This window comes from Carcharodon carcharias, chromosome 17 (genome assembly GCF_017639515.1).
Source record: "Carcharodon carcharias isolate sCarCar2 chromosome 17, sCarCar2.pri, whole genome shotgun sequence".
NCBI lineage: Eukaryota > Metazoa > Chordata > Chondrichthyes > Lamniformes > Lamnidae > Carcharodon > Carcharodon carcharias.
In genome coordinates this window covers 18,508,524-18,526,966 of record NC_054483.1, presented here as the reverse complement: position 1 = coordinate 18,526,966, position 18,443 = coordinate 18,508,524, and the positions used below count along the sequence as shown (strand labels likewise).

At 44.7% G+C, this 18,443-nt stretch overlaps 1 protein-coding gene and 1 long non-coding RNA gene across 3 annotated transcripts in view; one reads left to right on the top strand and one right to left on the bottom strand.

The window, feature by feature from the left end:
* Positions 1-18,443, top strand: part of LOC121289941 (leucine-rich repeat transmembrane neuronal protein 4-like) — a 345,090-nt gene that overhangs the window by 243,273 nt on the left and 83,374 nt on the right. The window lies entirely within an intron of this gene.
* Positions 37-12,257, bottom strand: LOC121289942. The gene is made up of 2 exons (XR_005945677.1): positions 12,194-12,257; positions 37-407 (listed from the first exon to the last, which is right to left on the bottom strand). It is a non-coding gene; the product is annotated as an uncharacterized LOC121289942 (long non-coding RNA).

Below are 18,443 nucleotides of genomic sequence, written 5' to 3'. Positions count from 1 at the left end.
GTGTATGTACATAGATCTGCAAATAAACAAGAATAGTTTCTACAAATAACAGTTTATGGTAGTATTCTTAGGATAACATATTGGTAGACCCTAAAGAAACCCCAAACAAGACCCCAAACCAAGGCAAAACAGTAAGAGCATTAAAGGAAGTGTCTTTTTGTTTATTTTCTTCTCGTACTTCAGTTTTTAAAATTACAGAGGTGGAACTGAAGACTGCTTGATTGGAGGGGGCAGCTTGAGGCGAAATGGTGAAACCTCCAGGAGTACATCCAACCTAATCCCGTTGCTATCTAATGGAGTCAACTGAATAATGCTTAAGTGTGGACATCTAAATGGCTGTGAGGACCATCATGTCTTCATAGTCTATTGCTGCTCGATATCTAGGTTTCATCCTATGAAGAAGGTCCCTATAGAGGTAAGGACAGAACCAAAGAACAAGAGAAAATTAGCAATTGGGAACACGATCAGGAGTATGCACTTGCCAGATACAGGGCCAGATTAGTATTTGTGAACCAGTGGCAGCCCCTGAGACAAAGGCACTATCTCTCATCTTGGCAGTGTATGTTAAACAAAAGTGCTTCTGTTGTTTTAACATTGGATGCATCCATACAAATCAGCTCTGACAATGTGCTTCAGCTAGTCTGAACTAGTAAATTATATCAACATGAAAGAACATCTAAGTTAAGATGTCATCACAAAAGACTCCATAATGGAATGATTTATCATATTGGGAGTCTGGCTCAGCTCCTGTCTAATATCATGCAAAGAATGCCAATAGGTGAAAATTAACATTTAAGTGCAGCGCACTGCGTTAACATTTCTCTCAGCATCAGCTTAAGCTGATACACTGTCAGCTCTTTTCCCAATTATTTTTGCCCACGATTTCTTTTCCCCCTCCCTAGTTCCAAAGGCGCTGATTACCCTCCATCACTTTTCCCTACTGCCTACTCTATCTCAGGCGAGCCTGGACAGTCAGTTTTAGCAGTATAAATACCCCAATCCCGTCCTTCCTGAAAAATGCAAGCATGGTAGCAGAGTGGTTATGCTGCTGGACTAGTATTCCAGTGAGGTGAGTATTCAATCCTTACCACAGCAGTTTTGAAAATTTCAATTCAGTTGACTTGACTGTTTGGAAGTTAAAAGGCCATTATCATTGAAGAGACCATGAAGCTGTCAGATTACCAAGGCCCAACTTCACTGATGTCAACTGTGGCCCAGGGATTCGTGCCTCTGAGACAGAAGGCTACGGGACTGAATCCCACTACAGAAACAGAAGCACAAAATCCAAGCCGATGCTTTTCTGAGGAGGTGCTGCACTGCTGGAGGTGCCTTTGGGCGAGATGTTAAAGAAGTTCCCTATCTGCACCCTCAGGTGGAGGTAAAGATCTCATGCCACTATTTCAAAAATTAGGAGAGTTCTCTACAGTCCCCTGGTCGATAGCTATCTCGCAACGAACGTTGCAAAAAGAAAGCAGATTACTTCTTCAGTTATCTCACTGTTGTTCATGGGACTTCTCTGCATGCATCTGGCTGCTCCATTTCCTGAATTACAACAGTGACTGCACTTCGAAAGCACTCCATGAGCTGTAAAGTGCCTTGGGACATCCTGTTGCTGTGAAATGCCCAAGAAGTCTTCCTTTCTTCAACATGTTTTCAAAAATCCTTTTGGGAAGAAAATATGGACCTTACTTGGCCTGCGTGGCCCATATGTGATGTCCGGTCCAACACCAATGTGGTTGACTCAATTGCTCATTAATGTGGCCCAGCAAGCCAATCAGTTGCATCAAAACAGGGGCAGATATGGAATGTCAATATATGCTGGTCTTTCTAGCAAAGTCCAAAACCTGAGAGTTAACTTAAGTACAAGACACATGGACCGCTTTAGAAAGAATGCCTCGGCCTCAGAGAGAGCATAGAGATATTTACAAGAATGGTACATACATAACGAACGTACGAATTAGGAGCAGGACCAGGCCATTTGGCCCCTCAAGCCTGCTCCGCCATTCACTAAGATCATGGCTGATCTGGTTGTCGCCTCAAATCCACATTCCATCTTATCCTGATAACCTGTGACTCCCTTGTTAGTCAAGAATCTATCTAACTCAGCCGTAAAAATATTCAATGGCCCTGTCTCCACTGCTCTTTGGTGAAGAGGGTTCCAAAGACTCACAACCCTCTGAGGGAAGAAAATTCTTCTCATCTCCATCTTAAATGGAGATGCCTTATTTTTAAACTGTGTCCCCCAGTTCGAGTCTCTCCCACAAGGGGAAATATCCTTTCAGTATCCACCCTGTCAAGTCCCCTCAGGATCTTACAGGTTTCATTAAGACCACTTCTCATCCTTCCAAACCCCAGTGGATATAGACCCAACTTGTCCAACCTTTCCTCATAAGACAAACCCCCATCCCCAAGCATCCGTCAAGTGAACCTTCTCTGTACTGTTTCCAATGCATTTTTATCCTTTCGTAAATAAGGAGACCAAAACTGTACCCAGTACTCCAGATGTGGTCTCACCAACGTCCTGCACAAATTTAGTAAAACATCCCTACTTTTATATTTCATTCCCTTCATAGTAAACAACAACATTCCATTCGGCTTCCAAATCACTTGCTGCACCCGCATACTAATATTTTGTGATTCATCAGGGTCTTCAGTTATGTGGATAGATTGGAGAAGCTAGGATTGTTTTTCGAGCAGCGAGGTCTTCAAAAACATCAGGTGTTCTGATAGAATAAATAAGAAGATGTTGCTTCCAGTGACAGAAGAGTCAATAAGCAGAGGACACAGATTTAAAATAATTGGCAACAGAAGCAGAGGTGAACTCTTTGCATGCAGCTACAAGATATGATCTGGAATGCACTGCCTGAAAGGGTGTCAGAGTAAATTTAATTGTACCTTCTAGAAGGAAATTGGATAAATTCTTAAAGGTGAAGTAAACGATCCGACTCTGGGAAAAGGATGTGTGACTATTGGGATAGTTCTTTGAAAGAGCTAGCACTGGTGCAGTGGGCTGAATGGCACCATTCTGTACTGTTTCATTCAATGAATCTATGACTGTCCATCAGCAGTCAGCATATTGCAATAACTCTGGCTGATTTATAAACTTTCCCACTTAACAGACCAATTGTAAAAACAAGACAAAAGTCCTGCTAAGGTTAGCTGACTCATCAAAGACCAAGCCTGAAACCTTCCTGGCCTCTGCAACTCAACTCTTTGCCTGATAAACTGTGCCATTCAGGGAGCCTACACCCAGCTTGAAGTAACAGAATGAAGAATTAAAAATCAGATGAGTTCCAAGTGTTGCTCCATTGATGAATAAAACCCAAGTTGGCAGTCATCGTTGCCATCAGGCACTTTTAGGTTGTGTAGAGGATGGTCTAAATGCATAGGTCAGAAACATGCCAAAGCTCCCTTTATTTACACTGTCAAGCACTCCCAGTTTTTTCCACACAGTTCCATCCAACACTCCCAAGTGAGAAACAAAATGGTTCATTGTAAAGGTCATTCTATTCTACTCAAAAAAGTAAAATAGAATCTCTCTCCACCATATTCCCATGTGATGGATCCTAGAGCCAGGTGCTATGTGAGTAGATGGACAGATGTATGAGAGAGTAGTTCTGGAGATGAAATCCATTTATCCAGTGATTGTAACATAGCTGTTGGCTGCATCTGGCCTACATTTGTCCATCTAGGACCAAGCGACAAAAACAAGGCATAATGTCCGACAGACGAGTTTGAAGAAAACCTGAACATCCTCTGCCATATTCCAAGTAGGATCACAGAGATAGGCAGAACCTGGAGAGATCCTTGAACTGAATGTGCACTAGTCTCCAAGAGAAACAGAGTTAACATTCCAGGTCAGGTCCGTGTAAGGCTCTGATGAAAGGTCATCGGCCGGAAGTGTTACCTCTGTTTCTGTCTCCACAGATGCAGGCCTGACCTGCTGAGCATTTCCAGTGGTTTCTGTTTTGAAGCCATGCAGGACAATTGTAGTCCTGCTGTAGCTCAGCAAACCTGTTTTGTTCAAATGAAGTCTCAGCTCTGTGGGTTTGTACTCTTTGTGAAGTTTTGCTCAGTAACTCTCCTGCTAAAGGTGCTACATGTTATTGTTGACGTATTCTTTAACACCAATGACTGGAAGTTGAAGTGTCAGGAGAATTTATCCTGATCATGCTCACCTGCTAGGTCGGTGTCAATGTTTGTCTCATTACTCTGCTGTGAGGCTCCTTGGGATGTTTCATTGTGTTAAACATGCTACACAAATACAAGTTGTTGCTCTTTTTTGAAATGTTCATGTGGTTAATTGTCATTAGCCCGGGAAATACCTTCAAGCTATGTTCTATGTTTCCCATCCTGAGTCTTTTTCCATTTACTAAGTTGTGAGTTTCTTTGCAAAGCTGGTTTAGGTAGAATAAATCTGGACTGCTACTTCAAATCAGGCACTGGGACAGGAGGGCACTGGAAATTAAGATTGCTGTTTGGCAGTTCTTCAGTTCTTCATGCAAGGAGTGATTGTGTGACCTCTCGCTAGGGGTAGCAAAAGCAAAATTTCACTTGAGAGTCATTTGGGTGCAGTAATGAGAAGCCTGCAGATGACAGATGAATGAAGACAGGCCAATATTAGCCTTCCATATCTGTACCTTGTGCCAACCTTTGCATGTGGGATGTGTTCATCGCGGTAACAGGGAATAGAGGATGTAGCTGTTGGTCTGGTGTATCAGGATAGAGGTTGGTTCCATGAAATAAGACCACATCAGACAGTCGCCTGAATGCTTATCCTTTAGGTTACAATGTATAACAAGGCATTTATGGCACAGAAGCTGACCATTTTGCCCAATAGGCCCATGCCAGAGTTTATGGTCCAGATGCAGCACCTCCTTGTCAATGTATCAGTAATTACACTGCATCACAATTACATTGTTGAAGACAATTGCTGGTTAAAACAGGTGATGGGCATTGGTTCTCCCATCAAAACAGTACAAATAGCTACAGCTGGAACACTGTGAGCTCTTGTAACTCTTTCAAGTACAAACACGTTTCCATCTGTTTCAGATGAAGTTACATTGTTTCATAGTTTGCCATTGTGAGATTTGAACTCTTGATACTCTTTTTGAGTAAACCTGTTTCCATCTGTTTCAGATGAAGTTACATTGTTTCATAGTTTGCCATTGTGAGATTTGAACTCTTGATCTTAGGGTTACAAACCCAGTACCATAACCACTTGGCTATTTAGGCCATTGGAACACTGTAAGGTGGGAGATATCAGGAAGTCTGTTACATTGAAGAACTGTGTTATGAACAAACCAGCTTGTGGAAAAAGATTAGCTCTGGAATTGCTCTTCCATGACAAGCACTTATTGTGAGTAACATCACATATCCCATCACATATCCTTCTATTCCTTTCTCCTCCATCTGTTATTGAGCTTCCTTGACTGTATCTATGCTATTCGCCTCAACTACTTGGCTCTGGTAGTGAGTTCCACATTCTCACCTCTCTCTGGGTAAAAAAAAAGTTTCTTCTGAATTCCCTTCTGGGTTTGTGAGTGACTATCTTAAATTTATGGCCCCCTAGTTCTGGTTCCACCTGTGGTCTTTGCCCTCTCCCTTATCTATTGCCAAGAGGTACCCACAGGGCACTCCAGTTCTAGCAGATTCAGGACCTAGCACACGGAAAGCAAGACCAGGATATGCCACCCTGTGCACAGGGAATGCATTTTGCTCTTCCAAAAATTGGCTGACAAATTCAACCATGTAATGACGTCCAAATTAGAATCTACCCCCATGTTCTTGTTGATTCTGCGTGCAGTCTTTCAAAGGCAAGTTGCTGTAGGGAGCTTGGCAGCCTGCGTTAATGATTGGCTGATTAAGCTTAGTGCAGAAGCTTGAAAACAATTCCAAGTGTTGCCTTGGCAACGTGTTTGCACAAGTATCTTTTGCTTTAAATTTAATGCAGCTAATTAAAAAAGAAAATGCAGAGGGTAAAAAAAAACACCAACTGAGAAAAGATTAGGTCATCAGGCACAGGGGCAGAAGTTGTTAATTCAATGAACATCCCCACAATTTCCATATTCCTGGTGCTTGTCAGAAAGAAATGTGAAAAATGAACTTTATTGAACTACATCCTTAGCCTGTTTAAACAAAGTGTTGATATAAAATGGAGGGCCAAAACTGACTTTCATTTTCATGGCACCTTAAGACACCTTGCAGAAATAGGTCAATGCCTCCACATAGAACAACAACAACTTATAGCTAAAACGATAGAACATCCCAAGATGCTTCATGGGAGCATTTTAAAACAAAATATAATGTTGAACCACAGAAGGAGACATTACTTCAGATGACCAGAAGTATCTTAAAGGAGGAAAACGAGGTCGGGAAGTGGAGAGGCCTAGGGTGGGAATTCCAAACCTTGGGGCCCAGGCGACTGAAGGCACAGCGACCAGTGGTGGAGTAGTTAGGATTGGAAATGCACAAGAGGCCAGAATTAGAGGAGTGCAGATCTCTCGGAGGGTTGTGGGGGCTGAAGGAGATTACAGAGGTGGGAAGGGGCAAGGCCTTGGAGGGATTTGAAAACAAGGTCAAGGATTTTAAAATCATGACGTTGCTTGACTGGGAGCCAATGTAGGTCAGCAAACACAGGGGTCATTGGTGAAGAGGACTTGGTGTGCGTTAAGGCACAGACAACAGGATTCTGAATGACCTCACGTTTACAGAGGATAGAATGTGAGAGAACAGCCAGGAATACATAGGAATAGTCAAGTCTAGAGGTAACAAAGGTATGGATGAGGAACAGGAAACATATGAATTAGAAGCAGGAGTAGGCCATTCGGCACCTTGAGCCTGCTGCACCATTCATTAAGATCACAGCTCATCTGGTTATGGCCCCAACTCCACATTCCCACTGATAACCTTTGACTCCCTTGTTAGTCAAGAACCCATCTACCTCCGCCTTAAAATTATTTAATGAACCCCACCTCTACCGCGCTCTGGGGAAGAGTGTTCAAAAGACTCACCACCCTCAGAGGGAAATAAATTGTCCTCATTTCCATCTGAAATAGGAGACCCCTTATTTTTAAACTGTGTCCCCTTGTTCTAGTCTCTCTCAACATCCACTCAGTTAAGTCAAGATGAGCTGAGAGAGGGGCAACGTCAAGGTTATGTTACAGAGGTGAAAAAAGGCAGTCTTAGAAATGGCACGAATGTGAAGTATGTTGAATTATTTTGTGGTGCATTGATTGTTATGTGAGTAAACACAATAAAGGGGGATGGTGGCATCGTGGTAATATCATTGGATTAGTAAGGCCCAGGCTAATGCTCTGAGGACATGGGTTCAAATCCCACCAAGACAGCTAGTAGAATTTAAATTTAATTAATAAATCTGGAATATAAAGCTAGTCTAATGGTGACCACGAAACCAATGTCTTAGCACTAATGCCCTTAAGGGAAGGAAATCTGCCATCCTTTCCTAGTCTGGCCTACATGTGACTCCAGACCCACAGCAATGTAGTTGATTCTTAAATGCCCTCTGAAATGGCTTAGCAAGCTACTTAACTGTAACAACTGCTCCAAGGCCTAAAAGCAATGAAACTGGACGGACCACCCAGGATAGACATAGGGACTGGAAAGAACAACAGCAAACCCAGCCCTGTTGACCCTGCAAAGACCTCTGAAATAACATCTGAGGGCTGCTGTCAAACTTGGGGAGCTGTCCCACAGAATAGTCAAGGAACAGCCCGACATAGTCATATTCAAGGAACCATACCTGACAGGTAAAGTCCCAGACCCCTGCATCACCACCTCTATCTCTGGCTAAGTTCTGTCCCACAGTGGTATACAGGCAGGACAGCATTTCCCTGGGACTCCTCAACATCGACTCTGGATCTCATGGCATCATGCCAAACATGGGCAAGGAAACTTCCTACTGATTACCATGTACTATCCCCCCTCAGCTGATCAATCAATACTCCTCCATGTTGGAGAAAGCACTGAGGATGACAAGGGCACAGAATGTACTCTGGGTGGGGAACTTCAATGTCCATCACCAATAGTGGCTCGGCCACACCACTACAGACCGAGCTGGCTGAGTCCTAAGTTACATAACTGCTAGACTGGATCTTTGGCAAGCAGTGAGGTAAAACCCGTTTGACAAAAGGAGGGGATATTTGCAGATGATTGCACAATGTTCAGTACCATTCACGACTCCTCAGATACTGGAGTAGTCTATGTCCAAATGCAGCAAGACCTGTACAATACTCAGGTTCAGGCTGATAAGTGGCAAGTAATATTCGTGCCACAAGTGCCAGGCAGTGACCATCTCCAACAAGAGAAAAAATAACTATCTCCCCTTGACATTCAATCGCAATGCCATCAGTGAATTCCCCACTATCAAATTCCTGGGACTTACCATTGACCAAGAACTGAAGAGGCCATATAAATATTGTAGCTACAAGAGCAGGTTAGAGGCTGGGAATTCTTCAGAGTAATTCATCTTCTGACTCCCCAAAGCCTGTCCACCATCTACAAGGCACAAGTCAGGAGTGTGATGGAATACTCCCCACCTGCCTGGATGAGTGCAGCTCCCACAACACTCAAGAAGCTTGACACCATCCAGGACAAAGCAGCCTGCTTGATTGTCACGTTTGATTATCAACCACCTTCAACATCTACTCCCTCCACCACCGACGCACAGTGGCAGCAATGTGTAATGTCTACATGATGCACTGCAGCAGCTCACCAAGGCTCCTTCCACAGTACTTTCCAAACCCAAGACCTCTGCCACCTTGAGGGACAAGAGCAGCAGATACATGGGAACACCACCACCTGCAAGTCACAGACCACCGTACTTTGAACTACATCACCGTTCCTTCACTGTCACGAGGCCAAAATCCTGAAACTCCCTTCCTAACAGCACCTTGGATGTTCCTACGCCGCATGGACTGCAGTGGCTCAAGGCAGCGGCTCACCACCACGTTCTCAAGGGCAACTAGGGATGGGCAATAAATGCTGGCCCAGCCAGCAACGCCCACATCCCGTGAATGAATAAAAAAAGTTATTTTATGTAAGTATTGTTCCACAAGGCCCAGTGAGATTTATTTTTGGTGGTGATAATTAAAGAATTTCGGTTAGATTCCAAGTTAAACCAAGTGACCCCCATCTATTCTATAAATCCATCTGAACCGCAGCATGAGGTAAACAGAACCTAGCTTTGATGCCTCATGAGTAGCATCTCTTGATAGCTCTGTAATGGAATTTTAACTTGCTTTTCTTCCAACTTTCTCCTGTCTTCTTCTGAATTGCCGACTTACGCGAACATGATGGTTCATTGGTTTTCAGCTCCTCATCCAAGTGCTCATTCTTTCTCAAATTGGTTAAGGAGAAACACTGATGGTCCTATTGATAACAGACACCCCAGGATAAGGCGCACCTTGTCTTTATCATCTCACACTGGCCATATGCAATGCCATGGAAGACGGATGAATCCCTACCCTATTAAAGCCGCCATATTCTCTTTTTTCCTACTGTACAATCACACCCAGCCTATACAGCTATAAACACATCCTTGAAAATCATGAGAATGCACTTCATTATGGTTGTTGGAAGCACGTTAAAGGCTTCAGCTGCATCTCAGGACTTATGCTGATGCTAGCAAACCTCTCAAGCCTTGCTTTCAGGATAATAAATTCCTCAGAACTGCAACTGTGCAGCTCACCCTTTCTCTAAAGCTAACTCCAGAGCTGGGACATGTTTTTTATTCATTCACAGAATGTGGGCTTCGCTGGCTGGGCCAGCATTTATTGCCCATCCCTAGCTGCCCTTGAGAAGGTGGTGGTGAGCTGCCTTCTTGAACCGCTGCAGTCCATGTGGTGTAGGTACACCCACAATGCTATTAGGAGAGAGTTCCAGGATTTTGACCCAGTGACAGTGAAGGAACGGTGATATAGTTCCAAGTCAGGATGAGTAACTTGGAGTGGAACTTCCAGGTGGTGGTGTTCCCATCTATCTGCTGACCTTGTCCTTATAGATGGTAGTGATTGTGGGTTTGGAAGGTACTGTCTAAGGAGCCTTAGTGAATTCGTGCAGTGCATCTTGTAGATGGTACACACTGCTGCTACTGTGCATCGGCGGTGGAGGGAGTGAACGTTTGTGGATGTGGTGCCAATCAAGTGGACTGCTTTGACCTGGATGGTGTCCAGCTTCTTCATTGTTGTGGGATCTGCACATTCAGGCAAGTGGGAAGTATTCCATCACACTCCTGACTTGTACATTGTAGATGATGGACAGGCTTTGGGGAGTCAGGAGGCGAGTTATTCGTCTCACGATTCCTAGCCTCTGACCTGCTCTTGTAGCCACAGTATTTATATGGCAAATCCAGTTCAGATTCTGTTCAATGGTAACCCCCAGAATGTTGATAGTGAGAGATTCAGTGATGGTAATGCCATTGAACATCAAGGGGTGATGGTTGGATTCTCTCTTGTTGGAGATGGTCATTGCCTGACACTTGAGTGGCGCAAATGTTACTTGCCACTTGTCAGCCCAAGACTGGATATTGTCCAGGTCTTGCCACATTTGGACACGGACTGCTTCAGTATCTGAGGAGTCGTGAATGGTGCTGAACATTATGCAATCATCAGCAAACATCCCCACTTCTAACCTTATGATGGAAGGAAGGTCAGTGATGAAGTAGCTGAAGACAGTTGGGCCTAGGACACTACCCTGAGGAACTCTTGCACTGATGTCCTGGAGCTGAGATGACTGACCTCCAACAATCACAACCATCTTCCTTTTTGCAAGGTATGACTCCAACAAGTGGAGAATTGTCCCCCGTTTCCCACTGACTCCAGTTTTGCTAGGGCTCCTTGATGCCACACTTGGTCAAATGCTGCCTTGATGTCAAAGGCAGTCACTCTCACCTCACCTCGGGAGTTCAGCTCTTTTGTCCATGTTTGAACCATTTCTTCTGTGCCTGATCTGATGCAGTGGCGTGGGAGTGCAGCATTGCCGAGGGGATATGCCTCAGATGCAATGTTGAACCAAGAATCGGTCTGCCCATTCTGCTGACTGAGGTTGGGGTTGACATTCAAGATTGAAATAAGCCTCCCTCGGCGACCTCACCGACATTTGCCCCTCAAACAACACCATTGAAAGTGGAATAACTGCTGATTCATGCCACTGCTTGTGGATCTCGTGGAATGCAAAATCATTGCATCATTTGCCTCAATACAATTCCCGAACTTCAAACTAATTAATTGTACTTCAGGGCTTCGAGTTGTTGCTCAAAGATTTACAAAGACACAACATAAATACCAGTCTTTTCTACAGCAGGCACTGTGCACATATCATAACTTAGCAAATAGCCTTTTTGGAACACAGTCAAATTAGATGTGCAAACATCTCAGCTGGCTACCGCCTGATTTTTCTTGTGTTTTTTTTTGTTTACCCAGTTTACAGTATCTTTCTGTGATGGGAGTGTGGATCAGGTGCAGACTGAGGCTTCCTCAGTACTGCCCGTCAAGCACTTGATAGGTGCTCGATGCTGACACTGGGTGCGTGAAATAAAAATTATTCCGTTTCCCAGCGCTCATATCCCTGAACTTGATGAGCATAAACTTCACTGATATGAGCCTCCTGATTGAGCTGGTGAGCTCTCAAGCTTAAAACTCATAGGCCAGAATTTTATGCCACCTCCCCTCCCCACCCACCCCCACCCCCTGCCCCCGCCCCCGCCCCCGGCGGGTTCTGAGGCAGGTGGAGTCGGCGTGAAATTGCACGGATGGGGTTCCTCCCGGGATCCAGCCCGTCCCGACCTGGTTGCGATTTTACGATGGGGCGGGCAGGGCCTCGGACGGAAAGCCTGCCCTTTCCCCCATTCAGGCCCTTAAAGTGGCCGCTTATTGGCCACTTAAGAGGCTCTTCCCGCCCCACTTCAATTTTTAGGTTGGCAGCCGGATGATATATCATGGGGGGGCAAACCCGGAAACAGAGTTCAATCTCGGGCAGGAAGAGGAGGTGGGCGTCTCCATAAGAAGCCCCCTCCTGACTGGGGGCACCCTCCCCTGAAGGCCTGGTAACATCTGGACTTCCCTCCCCAGACTATCCCCTGGGACCCCATTCACCACCCCCCCCCCCCCCCCAACCACCTCGCAATCCCCCATATCTTCCCCACCCTCCCTGCCCTGGGACCCCTACCACTTACGTCGCTTCCGGTTCCCATGTCTTAGTTCCAGGCAGCTTCCTGCAGTGCCTCCTCCAGCCACTGCAGCGCTGTTCCTGGAGGGACTGGAGAGCTGCTGTCCAATCTGATTGGCTGGCAGCTCTCCATGGCGGGACTTCCCCCCCCCCCCCACCCCCCCCCCCCCCCGGAGATGGGCAGAAGTCCCGCCTTATGCCATTCAATGCTCATTAGTGCGTGAAATGGTACCAGACCTGCTGGAGTCAGCAGGGATGTGTTCCCCGTCCATCAACTCTTCAGACTATCCCTACTTGCTGCATACTTCCTGAATTATGAGCTAGCATCATTCTCAATTAAATATCATCCAGAATCCAGCCATGATGCTTCTCGATACCTTTGTTATCTTGGACCTACCTCATTCCACTTACCATGCGAAAAGGAATAAATGTATTGAACCCAAAGTCAATGGAATTTCCATGCCATACAAGGCATAGAGTTATCAGAGCTCAAGGCAGAATGGCATATTTGACAGGTTGTGTAACTGCCCTCAGCATGCCTGGCCTAGGGATGGGGAAAATAAGCCATAAGGCTAGCCACTTTAAAATGCATGCATAAGTATCAGTTGGGGTGATGCTCTGCACAGTCAGATGCTGTGGCTAAACTCACACATGAAGAATGGACATGTGCCCAAGACAGCCAGTGTGAGTTGAATTACACCCTCACATGAATTAACAGCTCCAGGAGAAGCAACAAGGAGAGAAAATAGGTTTGAAAGATTAATAATAGGCTCAGATAAGGGATAAAGGCCTAAACTTTACCTGTGAAATTTACCTAGAAACAAAGGAACAGCAGCAGTCCATTCTGATCCTTCGCTTTGATCCTGATAATCCTGATATTACCAGAACTAATGGCCACAGTTTCAGGATAAGGAGTCCACCATTTAGAACTGAGATGAAGAGAAATCTCTTCACTCAAAAGGTTATGAATTTTTGGAACTCTCTAGCCCAGGGGGCTGTGGGTACTCAGTCATTGAGAATATTCAAGACTGAGATTGATAAATTTTTGGACACTAAAAAGGAATCAAGGGATTTGGGGATTGGACAGGAAGGTAAGTTGTGGTAGACATCAGCCATGATCATATTGAATGGGAGGGTAGGTTTGAGGGACTGTATGGCACAATCCTGCTCCTATGTCTTACCTTATAGTATGACGGTCCTTAATTCTTGTACTTGAATGCCAGCCATTCTGTATACAAACCATATGAACCTTCCAGCTAATTTCCAGCTCACTCCCGGGTATCCATTATGCTGCAAACAAACAATCTAAATCCCTTAATTAGATTGCCATCTGCAACTCACTCCTGATGCCAATTAATCCACATGCAAAACATCCAAACTTTTCAATTAGATTCTCCGCATCAGCCATTGTTAGATACCTGTTGCTGTTATATACAAACTATATGGACTTCTTGATTGGATTCCAGCCTGCATCTTGCACTGGACTTCTCAAGCACTGACAATTGTCATTCTGATGAGGACAAAAATTCATTTAAATGTAATGAGCATCCCAAAGGATTTTGCTGCTAACCGAGTACTTTTGAAGTGTAGACACTGTTGCAAGGTAGGAAACATGGCAGCCAATTTGTGCGCAGCAGGGTCCGTCAAACGTTAATGACCAGATAATCTGTTTTAATGGATGTTGGGTAAGCAGGACACAGGGGAAAACACACGTGCCCTTCTTGGAACAGCGCAATGGAATCTTTGACATCCACCGAAGAGGGCAGGCAGGACATCAGCTTAACACACCATCCGAAAGGCAGCATCTCAGCCAGTGCAAAACTCCGTCATTACTGGCAGCGGAGGTCAGCTCAGATTCTGTCCGCAACTCTCGAGCAGGGCTTGAACCCACAGCGTTCTGCTTCAGGGAAGAGTGTTACCAGTTGAGCCATAGCTGTCACAATGAACACTGCCAGGCTCGAAAGGATATTTCATCAGTCCTTGTTGTGCCTCTTTGGCATCCAATGACGATGCAACCCGATTCCAGTTTTGGTTTTGTTCTAATTATCACTGCCTCTGAAGCCTTTTAGTGTGCTTTCAATTAGAATACAATCTGAAGCAATGTTCATTCTCATGTCAACATTTATTAACAATCATAGAGCAATATCTTGTATAAAACAGGCCGTCCTGATCAGCAGAGAAGACCCACTCTGTCTAATCTGTTAACACATGCTTTCTTATTCACAAGAGGAAAGAGGATAGCTTGTCCGTTTACCTTTCTTACTGCTAGTTACTTGTGTCATTAAGTTTCATGACCTAGATTTCTGACAAATTAACTCTCCATTCAGGCCATTGTCCAAAGAGCTGCGGCCAATGTTTATGGGAGCAGGGTGCATTTTCAGAACAGCCCAACTTTTGGGGAACAGCTGACCCAGAAACATCAGCCCTAAGCTGTCCCTGCGCACACATCCATCGTCATTGTGATGGGTAAGCAAAACTGCTTTCTGTAAAGTGGTTTTAATAAAAGATGTGCAGGCTTGATCCTGCACCCATGATCCCTGTCCAACAAAACACATGCCGCTGCTGCCAAAGGAAAATAAAAGTTTGCAAGACACACTTCAAAGGCCAATAATTCCCATTGAAAAGACCCAGTGGACCAGGCTGGAAATAGTGGCAAAAGAGCCAGTTGTTTTCCAATCATGTTCCACATGGAATAAGCGCCCACACAATCCATTCTTTGCACAGTAATGGAGTTTTTCCAGGATTATCTGGTTTTGTTTCAAAGCTCTCGCATTTCCAGTTCCTTATGCCTGTCATGGAACCAGGTTTGGGTCACATCACTGATTTGACACTAAATATCACTTACAGAGGCATTTCAGACTCTGGAACACTCACAGTTCTTTGGTTGCTTTGCAATTCTAATGCAACCCACCATCTGTGCTAATCACCGTGGTCCATTTGCATGTGACTTCAACCTAGGGATTCAGTCATGACACTTGTAACCATTTTTATGGCTCAGATCTATCCTATTAAGCCTTGTCCTTTAAGCAATGCCTATATTCCAGAGTTTCAGGACAATTTCAAACTCATGATAACTTGAAAATAATTAGAAAAAGAACCAGCGAACAAATGTGGAGAATTTATTTTTTAGACAGTAAAGCGTTGCGATCTGGAATGCACTGCTTGAAAAAAAACATTTCAACAGTAGTTTCCAAAAGGGAATTGGGTTTATCATTGATGTGGGAAATTTGAAGGATCACAGGGAAGATTGCAGAGGAGTGGGAGTAATTGGACAGCTCCTTCCAAGCCCTGGCACAGACATGATGGGCTGAATGGCCAACTTTCATTCTATCCACATACACACACACTGGCTTCTGGTGTGGCAGGGGAATCTGGCACGTTGTCTACAAGAGCAGTGCTTCCAAAAACCAGTCAAGTGGAGCATGGATGGCACAGAGTTCTTACAAGGTCATTGTCAGATTCCAAGCATCTCTTGCAGTCTTTTTTAACCTGACAATAAATGATCTGAGTGATGCCGTCAATGATTATGGCTACAGTTTAAACTAGGTAAAAGGCGGTCAGAAAAGAGCCAGGAGTAAAAGCTCAGGAGAATGTGATGACCAATTCCTCAAGCGGGCACGGGACATTCAAATGAATGCTGTGGCCAGCAATAGTAGGCTGATACTTTCCCATTTCCACATGTTAATATAAATGGATGGCTCGTAAGGGATTTCAGGGATGTGGATTCCTCATAATTGCCCTTTGTGGCAGCACCAAGGTCTTAATGGAATTTTAAAAATCAGCTTGCCCGTTGAGCATTTTTATGTCAGTAGTGCACCTGTGAACCTCCATGGCTTCCCCCCACCACCGGCTCCCAAAAATACACCTCTGTAATTTCCTACAACCATCAGAGATCTCAGCACTCCTCCAATTCTGGCTTCTTGTGTATCCCTGATTTAATCACTCAAGAAGCTCAACACCATCCAGGACAAAGTAGCCCGCTTGATTGGCACCCCATCCACAAACATTCACTCCCTCCACCACAGTGGCAGCAGTGTGTACCATCTACAAGATGCACTGCAGGAATTCGCCAAGGCTCCTTCAACAGCGCTGCCCAAACCCGCAACCCCTACCATCTAGAAGGACAAGGGCAGCAGATACACCAACTGGAAAATCCCCTCCGAGTCACTCACCATCCGGACTTGGAAATATATCACTGTTCCTTCACTGTCTCTGGGTCAAAATCCTGTAACTCCCTTCCTAACAGCACTGTGGGTGTACCGGAACCACATGGACAGCGGTGGTCCAAGAAGACGGCTCACCACCACCTTCTCAAGGACAGTTAGGGATGGGCAATAAACGCTGGCCCACCAGCAATGCCCACATCCCATGAATTGTGACATTTTGGAAATGAACGAAACATGTTCAACAACAGGGGAGCCAAAGGCATAATTCTGTGACCCTGGCACTGACACCTTTGGGTGGGATGGGCCGGGGTGCGGATTTTAAAGTTGATCAGACCAGACCCACACCACCCACCCCCCCCCAACCCAATGCCACCCCCTACCAAACAGCTATTTCAGATCATTGTTATTCCAAAATCAATTTGGTAGGTGCCCTTTTCGGTGAAAACCAAGAAAGTTAAACCATCAGCCAACATCACCAGCTCAATGGTTTGGGTTTGAAGTCCCACACCCGGGTCACGCACACAAAATCTCGGCTGACACTCCAGCTGCGGTAAAAACAAAAAAACTGCGGATGCTGGAAATCCAAAACAAAAACAGAATTACCTGGAAAAACTCAGCAGGTCTGGCAGCATCGGCGGAGAAGAAAAGAATTGACGTTTCGAGTCCTCGTGACCCTTCGACAGAACTAGGGTCAAAGGGTCATGAGGACTCGAAACGTCAACTCTTTTCTTCTCCGCCGATGCTGCCAGACCTGCTGAGTTTTTCCAGGTAATTCTGTTTTTACTCCAGCTACGGTACTGAGGGAATGCGACATGGTCTGAGGTGCTGCCTTTCGGTTGGGATGTTAAGCTGAGGCCCTGTCTGCCATCTCAGATGGAGGTAAAAGCCAACACTATTTCAAAAAAGGGCAGGGGAGTTACCTCCAGGAACCAGGCCAACATTTACCCCTCAAACAACATTGCTGGATTCCTGCTGTGTTCAAATGGGCTGCTGCACTTCATACCTGACAATAGTGATTAAGCTTCAAAAGTACTTGATTGCTGTAAAACACTTTGGGACATTCTGTGCTCAGAAATACATCATCAAAATGCAATTTCTTTTTTAATCATTGGTGTCACCCTTTCCAGAGGTTTCACCTGAACTCGTTCTCCCTCACTCCATAACCTTACTTATGCAATGATGTCACAAGGTCTTCCAAATCATTACTGGCAATAATGAGCATTATTTTGAGATGTTTGTGCAGTTGATTTTATAAAACACGATCGACATGTTTGAGCATGGCTGTGCAGTCATTGACTGAGACGGCACAAGTCAAAATGCACGAGTCGTAAGGGTTTCACTTACGGACATGTGCTTCTGGACCAGTGAGGCACCTCACTCTATGATTATAAACTGTCAAAATGACTGGGACAAAATATACACAAAAGTGCTGAAAACATAACTTGAAATGAATTCCACCAAACCCTTCAACAACTTGGAAGGAAATACAAAACAGTTCCCTGGAATACATAAACTGGATTTCCACGTTACAAACAATACAAGTGCCTATTAAATTCATTGCTGGGGAGAAAGGCTGTATCATTATGCAGTCAATGAGTTGACACCTTTTTATGTACATGACAGCTGGAGGATGTTACATGTACGTTAGTGTGATATGATGGGGACAATTGAATGCAAAGTGTTGCAAGACGCACTGCTTTATGTTAAACAGACACACATTATGAGGATGTACAATGTAATTGCTGTCTTTTTTTGGTGGAAAGAAAGGACAATTACACAACCCTCCACTTCCAGTAAAAAAAATATATTTACATTTCTTGTCAATATCTGCACAAAGAGTGGAAATTGAACAAATTAATTTAATTGAAATGAGGTGCCTGTGGCAAGATGATTACTATGTCAACAGTCGGATGCTTGATGGATTGCTGACAGTGAAAGCCTGTTCAAGATGCAACTCCAAGCTCTGTGACTGTCTGTTCTAAGGCGGAGATCTGCACACAAGAGCCAAAATTTTCTCCGGCTAAATGTTGGAGAAATGACTCCCGCCACTGCTTTTGTTCCTCTGGCTTGGCCTCGATCGACCACCGCATG